This window comes from Lates calcarifer, linkage group LG3 (assembly GCF_001640805.2).
Source record: "Lates calcarifer isolate ASB-BC8 linkage group LG3, TLL_Latcal_v3, whole genome shotgun sequence".
Classification (NCBI taxonomy): Eukaryota; Metazoa; Chordata; class Actinopteri; family Centropomidae; genus Lates; species Lates calcarifer.
In genome coordinates this window covers 7,392,101-7,404,356 of record NC_066835.1, presented here as the reverse complement: position 1 = coordinate 7,404,356, position 12,256 = coordinate 7,392,101, and the positions used below count along the sequence as shown (strand labels likewise).

General features: G+C 39.4%; 1 protein-coding gene across 6 annotated transcripts in view; it reads left to right on the top strand.

The window, feature by feature from the left end:
* adgrb2 (adhesion G protein-coupled receptor B2) overlaps positions 1-12,256 on the top strand; it is a 202,170-nt gene that overhangs the window by 133,059 nt on the left and 56,855 nt on the right. The window lies entirely within an intron of this gene.

Sequence of the window (12,256 nt, the reverse complement as noted above, 5' to 3'; positions counted from 1 at the left end):
CCTCAAACTACATCAGTGTAACTGAACAAATGCAACCCTCTGTCATACAAAATGCAGTTATGTACTATTAATTTTGGAGTGAATATACTGTAGCTGTTCCCTGGTAATCCGTATCTCTTACTTTCCAACTGAGCGAGTGCATTGGCCTTATACTGCGCTGAACAGGTTCATGGGTAGGACGTCAGGGTGGGTGGTTGGCTGTTTTAAGCACAAGATATGTTTAGATTCAAGACACTAAAACACAAAAATATTGTGGTTTTGTTAAATATTGAAAACTCAAAGAATCCTCTCTGATGCCTCAAGTCAACATTGACTTGACAAGACCACAGTCTTTCCTTAATCTGTGTTTTGAGTTGCCTAATAAAAAATAAATATATATATATATATATATATATAAAAACAAAGATCTGTGGGGACAAGAAATAAAATACACTTGACAGTTGATTCTTCACTTTGGAAACAGCAGTTTACAGCCATATCCCTGTCTTTCAAGTATGTGAGTACTTTTAGGACTTTACATTCACATTGACTTTAAGGTTGTGTTTGACAGGTCACTCATCCACAGTGCCATGACAACAGAGTGAAATTCATCTGGTGATGAGACCTTGTGATACAATTAAAAGCTCCAAAAAGCTTTCAGGAGACAGATTTGACAGATGATGCTTCAACAGAGCAAATGGCTTTAATAAGAACTGAATTTGTCATGGGGCCATCACCGCATGCCCCTACTGTCTGCAGTGACAACAAGACAGATGACAGCAAAATTCTGGTTAGCTCACCTTCCCCCCTCGAGATCACATTAGTTTACTCAGTTCTTGAGGAGCACTCTCCAGTGACCAAAGCACACAGCACGGGAGTGCAGGTTCATGGGGAGAGGATAAGACGTTGTAACTTATCAAACTACCCTTCTCCATCAAGGTAGGAGGGAGACAAAGCTCGACAAAGTCAATTAACTAGCCGGCAGATTACAGCTGCAATCAAATTAAATTCGCAGACATTGCGAGTGCAGAAAGCCACACAGAATATAAAGTGGCAAGGTGGCAGCATTGTCTATCAACCAAACACACTCAAACTGGAAGGAATGTGGAGAACATCCAAATTTGTTTGCCAGGGATTAGGTAATATGTTTGCAGACACACACAGATGGGAGAGCACACAGACACATAAACACAGTGACCAAAGCATATGTCAAATTTAGAAATAACTACATCAAATTTAATTTGTAATCTCAATTCGTTTAATATCAAGTATCACACCAACAGCAGAAGAATGCTCTTGTTTTAATGATCGAAGCTGTCTGAAGATAAATCTTTATCTCAGTCATTACTGCCGTGTCCTGCTCTCCTCAACTGACAAGAATAGGCTGTTCATCAGATCCATGGGTGGTTTACTTTCTCACTAATGCACATGACTTGACCATTTCAGCGTGAGCTGGCATCACAGCATACTCTCTGGGTGCACAGATGCTGTTAGGAAAAGGTGTGAGGCTCAGCCAACTGGTGCGCGTCAATTAAAAAAAGCCAAGAATTTGTTACTAAATTAGATGGTCACATATGGAATTTATATACATGCGCACAAACATCTGTACATTATGTATAGTACATACACATATACAAGGCCAGGCACCTCCACAGGGACAAAAATAACATGTATATATGTACTGACTGTACAGCACTGGAATTTCATTTCTCCTCCATTTGCTTGTCTGCACCGGGCAGCAGATCATGACTGGAGCTGGGGTGGGAGCGTGCAGGTAATATGGGGAGAGAACATGTTGTACAAAGCAGCCGTTTGTTTGCTGGAGGATATCACCTCTCTAAACCTGGCTGTCTCTCTAACTGAGCCACAGGTTTTGAGGTTGAGCAAGAGGCAGACCGGAGGTGGAGAATGTATAGACAGCAATGCAGAGGGAGGGCAAATACAGCTGAACCAGACAGCAGAGGAGAAGAAGTTCAGCTCAGAGATAGAAAAATAACTTTGCTGCTCTATAACCTGGTAGACTGTTTTTAGCACACGCAGATGCATTCACTTTCAAAAAATAGATCATATTCTCTACGCTTATCTTTTTCTCCTTAATTGTTATAATGCTCACATGGGTAATGCACACTTACTTGGAGATTAAGGATCGCACAGAGGCTCCCATCTCTAAAGCCTATTATCATCCCCATCACAATTGTCTGTGCGCATGTTTTTCAGCAGTGGTGGTCTATTTACAAATCTGCAAGCAATTTCAGTGGTATCTCTCTCCCATTTGTGCTCTCTCTCTCTCTCTCAGCTGGCTAAGTTGGCCAACAGTTTGTGGCACTCACAGTTCATCTCAGTATTTATGTGTGAGTGTTTATTTATTTATTTTGCCCCTAACAGGCCCATATGTCGGCACCATCTGCCCACCCAAATCGTTGCGCTCGCCGTCCCTCCCTGTCTTCCCCCATGTGCCTGTCTCCTCAACCTACTCTCAACCTGTTTTCATTTGCCTCACTGGCTGGAATAGATACTGTTAATGTTTAGCTCTCATAAAAGTTTTACAGGGTTCCAAAATGGGAGCCCAGGTTAGCGGAAGCAAAGGAGGCTGTTAACTGTACAAACGTATACATTTTCTGATCATGCCTGGAGTCTTGAATGTTCACTTTTTCCTCCAAACTCTCTCTCTCTTTCATTTTTTTTCCTGCTGTCTTTCACCAACTGTCAATCTCGCCCTCTTCCAAGGGAAATGATGATGGGTGTTCAGCTTCTCTTTGCTGTGTGGTTGCTGACCTTGCCTCTGGCATCTCTGTGCTTTGACCCTCAGTGTGCCTCAGTATGGAATATCTGGCTGAACCTCCACTGATGAACACACACACACACACACACACACACACACACACACACACACACACACACCGCACACACACACACACACACACCCACTGTACTGTGGAGCACTTATCTCATGCCTGGTGCATTAAATATTACTGTGGCTCCCTTAGATTGTATATGTGCCACTCCCAGATGTACTACACTGATTCTATACTAGAGGCTGCCTTTTCAATCACAACAAACCGCCTCTTTGCTGACATCTAAAATATACATCGTTCTACTAAACATTTATTTATGCGTCACTCATACATTTCACATTCTAATCAGTATAGAAGCAACATACTGTCATACAAATGACAAAGCTGAAATAACTATGCATCATGGGCAGGCAACTGAGCAATCTCATTTTAAAGCATGCTTAAAAATATGACCTAGTAGTTAAAGATAAATGTAATATAGTCTTTAGATGGATGGATGACAGTAAGCCTGTGAAGGCCTGAGGGTCACTTAATCCTTTTTCTAATCCCCAGTGGTCTTCAGTTTGATCGGGGATCAGTGGTTAAAGACCCAGGCACCCCACCCCACCCCCCACTGCCAAAGAGTAATAATGGCCTGGTGTGCAGCGCAAGTAGCTCTAACATCCTCAATCTGACACGGTAGATTGAGGCTTGCTTTGGGCTCAGACTGATCTGGCACCACTATCAGCTTTGGCACAAGCAGGTCTGAACTTTAAATGAAGTAAAAAAAAAAAGTCAAAGGCATATTCTGCACGCTGCCAAAAAACTAGCTGGACAAAAATCTGGCCAAAATATAATCACATTTATTTTACGAAAAAAAGCATGGTGGCAAGCTCTGACCTTAGCCAAGCGTATGACACTTTTTTCATTCCCATCTTGGCAAAAGTTAAGGCACTTTATATGCTATCCATTACTCTGCTGTGAAACAAACAAGTAAATTAATAAAGGAAAGGAGAAATAAATAAGCACACTTCACTTTCAAAGTCTGTTCCTAGTTTTAAGATCTCCTATATTAAAAAAGGTTTATCGGTTCAGGATTGCACTTGTATATTGACTGTCTCACAAGTGACTTTTTAAAACTGACTACTGCTTACATCACCCACAATGCAACTTGACGTCTGGCAGTTCAGTCAAAGAGGCTGGTGTGTAATACAAGTAGCATAGATAATGTGGCCTACAGCTGTTAGCCTCAAGCAGACATGGGGGTTCTGGTAAATTAACTTCCCAGCTCCAAAACCCCAGATGTTTTTTCATTCATCATAAACTGCATATGCAGTTACTCTCCAAAACCTGTCAAATTGTAAAGTAAAAAAGTAAAGTAACGCATAAATTTCTTTATGATTATTATATATATATATGTATATTACCAGCAGTGATTTTTTCAACATGAACATCTAGTACCAGACCATGCTCAAATTAATTTATAGTATGAATAGAGTGTGGTGCAGAGGCTCAGGTTACCACAGTGACCTCACAGCAAGAGTGTTGTCTAATTTATTCATGAATAAATGTGTTTGTCTGCATGTGTATTAGTGTGACAGACCATGCCTGTGTTGTAGTACTACCCAACTCCTGCTCAGTGCATTGTGGGAGGCTTCAGCCCACTGCAACCTTGAGCAGAATGAATAGGTATAGAAAATGGATGGATGGACAGTAATAATAGAGCGAAACTAGTGCTATATAGACAGTGTTATCCCTGAGGAGACAGCAGATAGTTCAGGCTTAAAATAGCCCTCCATATGTTTACGTCTACACAAGGTAATACCCTAACATTTTACAGCATGTAGCAGATTATACAGTGCCCATCGCAAGAACATTACACAAGTGATCTGTCTTACTTTCCATGCTTGATGCAAGGCAGTTTTATAAAAATAAAAATGTTTTTAAAACTGAGCAAGGGTAACAGATGTGCTAAAATGTAAATTTTGACATTTATTTATTTATTTTGGGAAACTGTGAAGAAAAGTACGTTGACTAATTTTTTATACTCCCATCTGAAATGTGTTGTATTAATATACCACTTTTACATTTTCGCCTGGTGTCACACACAAGCGCTTATGCAGAAACAGAAACACACACACACACACACACACTAACATACTTAACAGCGTAGCCACCAGGAGGAGGGGATGGAGGGCTGGTAGCGCTTGCTCCACTTTTCCATCCGACAGAGCAGAAGGGATCAAGACTGTGTCAAACAGCGAGTCCACACAGCAAGAGGGAGTTGGCCAGTAGGGCTTATGTGGGCTCTGCCTCCATCGGGCGTTACAGACGTGGACAGGCTCTTGGCTCATTTCCCCAGCTATCACAATAGTCCTTAGTGAGCACGTTAAGATGGAAGCTTCAGTTCTCACTGCATTACGCTTGGGTTCGTGGTGAGGAAAGTCAGCTTTAGGGTGACTTTTCGTTGAGATCAGTCCTAAGTCTGAACTTCAGTAATGATTTCTTTCTGCTGCTGGACTTCATGGATAAGTGTGGGCTGCTTACACTTATGACAAGTTCTACTTTTTTAGTTTAGGTGACAAGGTAATATAAAGTGTGTCATGTGATCAGTGGGGTTAGAATGGAGCACTGTGTCTTATCGTATGGCCATGGGTAGCCTTTAGAACTAATGCTGTTTCCCCTGGGCCAAGTCTTAGATCATGATGAAGTTGTAGCATTACTTTTGAAGTTCAGATTGTGAAGAAGAGGACTTGTCCTCTGCTGGCAGTTGGAATACATTTATCACTCCTGGATGTGTAGCATTAAAGAGCCTCTAGGTAAGTAAAATGTTTCACCATTCTTAAAATATATTCCAGGTCATTTTATGACTGTTGTATTATCTTCTAATGATTTTGTGCTGGAAATACACTCTTACAGGGAGTTATATGCAACCTAAGGTTAAGTGCTGTATTTGCCATATGCTTATCTTGTTGACTTGCACATTATCCTCTTTTCTCTTGTGCTGCTGAAAGTAGGCTGGGAGGGCAGTGAGTTAGCGCTTTATGAGAATCAGAGTTGCCCCTTTGGCCCTAAGCATCCCTGTGTAACCCCTGGTAAGATGCTCAGCAAATGTTCAGTTTGCAGAGAAATTCTCTACATTTCCTAAGAGACACAACATTTGAAAACCTGGTTGCAAAATGTCCCAAAAACTTGAATACTTTTTTTCAGAATCAGAATTATGCATTAATCCATTTTCTTCAGAAGCCACTTTCTTCAGAGCCATGCAGCGTGTCCATGTTAACACAGAAGGCAGGCAGTCAGAGCGGCAGGCCATTTATGGATGTAGCCGAAACCTGTATCTCTGCTTTTGCTGTTGGCTCAATAGCTCGCACACCAGGAAGAAAGATAATCCCGGTAAAGAAGCTTATAAATTAGCCCATGGCCATGGCAGAGAGCAGATTAGGGCAGTGGAGGTCAATGACAAAGCATCCTACTGACACGAAAATAGGGGAAGAAGTGCGAAGGAGGGTTTCGTGTGACATCCTCAGATGACATGAGCCAAGAGACAACTAGGATTAGGCAGGACAGTAAATGTGTCTTAAAGACCTATTCAAATGTCCATTTAAAAGTAAGTGAATTTGAAATCAATTAACATGTACCAGAGGAATAATGGCATTGTAAACTTTGTACCATCGATATAGAAACATCTCAGAGTATTCATATCTCTGGCCTTTTGATGGCTTCCCATTTCATTATTAATTTTTTTGTTGTTGTTGTTGTTGTTGTTTCATATCCATCCAGCCACAATAGTACTGCAGGTATGAGAAGGAATGTCTAAGTCATGTATTTTTCCCTGAATTGCTCTATATGCATGAGAATCAAATGAAATATTTCATGTTTTAGTCACCGCAACAGAAATAACATTTAGAAACATAAGCTGTACAGTCTTGCACATAAACATCACAGCAAGCTTCAGATAATCTTGCGGCATGTTCTTGTGGTTATAAGACCCGTCTTTACATCAGTCAGTGGAAGACAGCAAAGCTTAGTTCCCACAGAGTTAATATCTGGGTCAAATACATTTATGCATGCACACATTGCTTCTGTGCCTTCTAGCCATATTGAGAGTAAAAGGCCAATATGCATTGCCGCTGGTGAATGTTGGACCCATCACTATTCTGAAAATTTAAATTTTGACATAAGACACATTTGGTATGTCTTACAGTAAAATAGCTGTCCCATAAGATGGTAAGATGGTCTGACAACCTTATCTGTTTGAGACAGACTCAACAATAACATTGGATCTTGTGCACAAGTGTATAAATACTGGATCAAAACTTACTCTAGTTGGCCTTAAGATTTCTCTGAAGTGCTTTGTCCAGACAAAGAGTACACTACACATGCACCGCATACACATGGTTATTGACAGTGTAGTCCTATCACAGTAAAGAGAGTCATAGACACTTAAACATTCAGAACTGCACTTGAAAAAATATTAAATTACGAGAGAAATAACAGTTCTTTAAACGGTTCTTTAAAAAGATATTTATTGCAACAATTTATTACACATTTATTTAAGGAAATACAGGGAAAAAGAGATTAAGAAACAACACATGACCGTTCCATGGCCAGATTAAAACACAGGAAGTTGCATTTGACATGGTTACGGATAGCTGGGCTGTAGCCCAGGATGACCTAACCCTTGTGTTCTCCTGTTAAGTACAGGCAAAGAAAAATAACATGATTGTGGGAATGTAGGAGTATTACTACAGTATAATGGGAGACAATGATGTCCAGTATGTAAATTATTTTAGTGACAGTACAGTTATTTTGGCTCGTTAGACCTTTGCTCAGGTTAAAGGAAGACAGAATTATGTTTTTAGGCAGCTTTTCCCACCATGGCTTGAAAGAAAAGTACTATAACATGAACAATGGCTCTATTCTTAACCCTAATGCTAACCCTACCATATCAGGACCCTGAAACTGAAATGGAACTCAGCCATCATTAATTAGATTATTTACACCTGTGGTTTTACTGCTATGACATAAGTTAAAACACCTGTGTAGGGTCATCCCTGGTGGCTTAAATGATTGCAATGGTGCCATTCTTTTCAAGTGTCCCAATAAACCATACCAGTGTGACAGTGGGCCAGGATGGACAATACTAGAACCCTGAAACTGATACAGCTAAATGGAACTCAGCCATCATTAATTTGATTATTTACACCTGTGGTTTTACTGCTATGTCACAAGTAAAACAAAATGTGTGCAGGCACCAATGGTGGCTTAAGCTATTGCATATGTTTTTTATATATATTCTCAGATTTCTATTTGTTCTTTTTTATGTAAATGTTTTAAGAATGGCACAAAATAGTGCATCACCAACAAAACAGCATTAAGCAACAGTTAACTATGACAAGAAGCATGCATTAATTACAAATTGTGTACAGGACACCATATAAAAAACAGAAACATTTATATAAAACATACAGATAAATGTGCCCCTTCTTAATGCAGCATGAAGGTTGTTATTGTTGCCTTAGTGTGTCACTGATGCTGATGTACAGTGACAGGTTTTAACACATTGGTATCTGTGCATCTGTGTCCTCTTGAGGCCACTTGTATCCATGATCCTTAAAATCCCTCTCTACTACAACAAGCCCTCTCTCCTTCCCACTAGTCCTTCTGTCTATGACTCATTAGCTGTAGTTTGCAATGTGTATCACCAACTGTCAGTCTGTATTAGACATTGACTATACTCAAAGTTCTCTTTTCAAAAAAAGCACATTAAAAAACTGGTTATACACTGCATTTAACAATCTACACACTGAATATTAAACCTATTCCTGCTATCCTCTGAGGATTTTATAGCAATTTGACTGTGATTTACATGCTATTGATTTTCATCAATGTGTAAAATACTTTTTTTAAATCCCTCAATGCATTCTTCATCTCTTCGCATTTATTGCTGTTTGCCCTTCTTTTCCCACCTTTTTCTCCTGCGTAATATCTTTGTCTGCGCTTCTGACCACTGGTGTCACAAAGGCAAACATTTTGCCACAGTGAGCAGCAGTGAGAAGCAGACTAATGGACACAGGGCTATGCAGTTCATGCAATTTGATAATATCAAATGAAGTGCACAAAACTGACTGCTATGTAGAACAACATTTCAACAGTTACAAAATGTTAAATGTTACTTAAACTGTTAGCTGCTTTAAATAAAAGATTGTTATGGTATATCTGCTCAAAGCTACTATAAAAATGCAGAGTGTATCATTAGGATTATGATACATTTCGTTCTGTATTTTCTGTACCTTTAGTGACATGTAATATTGCATGCCTGCAAAAGATGAAAGGTTGTTTTGTGCACCAGTCAGATGTCCCGTCACTTCCATACAGCTGAAATCCCTACATAAAACCCTTCAGTTTTAAGAATTCAAACCATGTTTAACCTTTTTTGTTTCTTAACAGGGGGCAAGTGGCTTTCATCACACTACCCTTTCAGTCAAGAGTTGGTGCCAATTTCTTCTCAGTAGGCATAAAAGGTCAATTTACCCTGTTGTTCAGGAAGTATTTTTTCTATTTTTCTTAACAGCTGCCACATCATTCAAGAAGCAATTAGGGAGCAAATTGAAAACCATTCTTCCATGTTCCTGCAGTGGCCACTGTACATTTTTTCAGCATGCTGTTGAGAAACAATACTTTAGCACTATTGATTTCATCTTTTTTAGTCATGCTAACCATGTGACTTTAGGGATGGCAGTGTCAGGTGATAGCATTGAGCTCGAAGCAAATGTCCAGCCTCACAGTGCCACTTCCAGGCCTGTGGATCTTTAGTCATGCTGAATATATATGTTAGGTTTTGGCTCAGGTTGATCACAGTGAATTGTGTAAACACCATGTGCAGTGAGGGATAACTACCTGTCAAAATGAAGCCAACTCTAACATCCATTAAGTAAAACTTTATTCTTTGTCGGAGTCAAGACCAAACAACAGATGTGTCGATTATCGCAATGCTAGCAAACTGGTTGATGCTATGTATATTTACACATCTTAGCTTTTTTTCTTCTTTTTTTTTTGATAATACCAGGTTGATATCTTTGCAGTATACATTTGGGATCCATAGCCTATAAACCAACTATACTGACACGTACACCTGTTTGTACATCTGGTACCTGTTTTCCATGATAAGAGGAGTCTGCAGTGGCTCCAGGCTGCATTCAAATGCTATGACAAAAGTAAAACAAAAGCCATGTCCTTTTAATCTTTCCTCACAAGCTAAGCTCAACTGATAATCTAATACGTTTATGAGCCCAGCGGGGCTCACAGCAGCAGTGTGTTGCTGTAGCTGTAGTGAATTGTTCCAGTGTTGTGGGTGAAATAAAACTTCAAAATTCAAAGCTGGCTTTTTCCTGAAAGGCATCAAAACAATCAAACCCAGCTAAAGCAGATGAAGGTCAGCAGTCAATAAAAGCTGCAAATTCAACAGCCAAAACAAAGAGGTCACAGATAATATGTATTTGTGCATGTGTGGTGTCATCTTCAGCGACCCCCTATTGCGAGCTGTCAGACAGTTTCTCATTACCCCAACTTCCTCTCTGCTTCCAGACTGGTATAGAATACTTGATATATGTGTGTGGCTTTGTTGCATGTCATCAAACTGCCTGTGTTAGTAAATGAAAGTATGCATGCTTTCACTTGTGTATCTACCATGCTATGAGTTAAACAGAGTGCATAAATCAGCACATAACACTTCCCTGTCTATGCAGGACATAGTACATTAATGCATGTATAGTGACAGCACACATGCAATGTTTTATTTGTGTAACGAAGCCATTTGTAATATTTTACTTGCACATGTTGGGAGTTCACATACAAAACTCACATGTTTATATTCATATATAGTAACACATGAATCATCACAAACACAGTGGAATCTACATGGACATGTTTTTTTTTTTTTATGAGAAATGTAAATGTAACCAAAGAATGTACCAAAAATACCTCACAAACTCTACACACTCTGGAGGATTTTCTCGTAAAAAGTAACAAGTGTGCATACTCTCTCATTCCTTCTATTCTTGTCTTTCTCCCAATTCTCTCTCTTTCTCTGACCCACACGTAGAAACACACAAAGCTGCGCACCGTGTCGCTACCTGTCAAGCTGTCTCTGAAGCTTCACTGCTGTGGCTCGTTTTCCGATCTTCAGTCTTTGAAGTGTCACTGTGCAGATGATGATCTTCAGGGAATTGTACTCACATCTCATTACTGACATCATGAATTGAGTGTTGCTGTGTGTGTATGTGTGTGTTTACATGTTTATCTGGGTTTGTGACTGTGTGTGTGTGTGTGTGTGTGCATTCCTTCGCGTTCAGATATACTTTTGAGAATTGAAGTTGATACATTCTTGTCATTTAGTCATTAAACATATAGTCAGAAAACTATGAAAAATATCATAATATGTGCATATATTAATTGTTGGTCTCCCTAATTTACATGTACACATAGTCAGGTGGGGAGGTGAGTATCCCCACAATAGGGCAACATAAGAGGTGTTCCATATTTTTTATTATTTTTAGGTAATACATAAACCAAGGGTATCTTAGAAGCCCTTTTTTAAAATGTTAAACTATTTGTCTCTTATTTCCCCAAAGGCCAGGCTAAAATCCAAAATCTTTCTCAAGAGAAGACACAGAGAATACCACAAGCAACAAGCCAGCTTATCATTTCTCATAAAGTTCAATTGTCAAACCAAATCTTCCCCCCGAGATGCAAGCAGTGCTCAGCTATACAGTACAGGCCAAGCAAGGCCCACGTATTTCTATTCTTTATACAGACAACACAATTCTCTCTCCATCCGCTGTTGAGGGTACTCATCGCTATTAGCTTGAGAGGAGGCAATTAAGTTCTCCACTAAAGCATTAGCAGTGAAAGAACAGTGTACACTGTGCTGTCTGCGATATGATTGCATTTCATATCTTTCTACAAATCTTTATGGAGGAAAGAACAAAATGATCAAATAAAATTTACAGTCTATTCACAACAAACACCAACAGTAAAGTTGTTTTCATTCCTCAACTGAAGGTAGTCTTCATCATTACCAAACTTTTTTTGGTCAAACAAGGATGTAGACAACTATGTGCCCCCTCTAGCACAAACAGCAGAAATACAAGACATGTTTCTATAACCTTAAAGCAAAGATTTTCTTTATAAGAGGGAATTTTATGTATAGACCTACCTCTGACTAGCTGCTAATTATGTAGCAATGTTGACATGTTGATGAAATTGGACCCAAATTGACCCCATTTAATTTTAGGAAGATATTTCATGGGTGATCTCTATTTAGGCTTCCTAGACCATAGTTATACATATAATCCTACTGGAAGTGCCTAAATACTCCTTATGTCTACTCCATACATCAAACAAAACTGCTGCAGCTTATACAGAAAATAGAGTGTTCATGTTGAATCTCATTACTCATAGTGGGAAGTTGATTGAAAAGATGATTTCAAGGCCTTTAA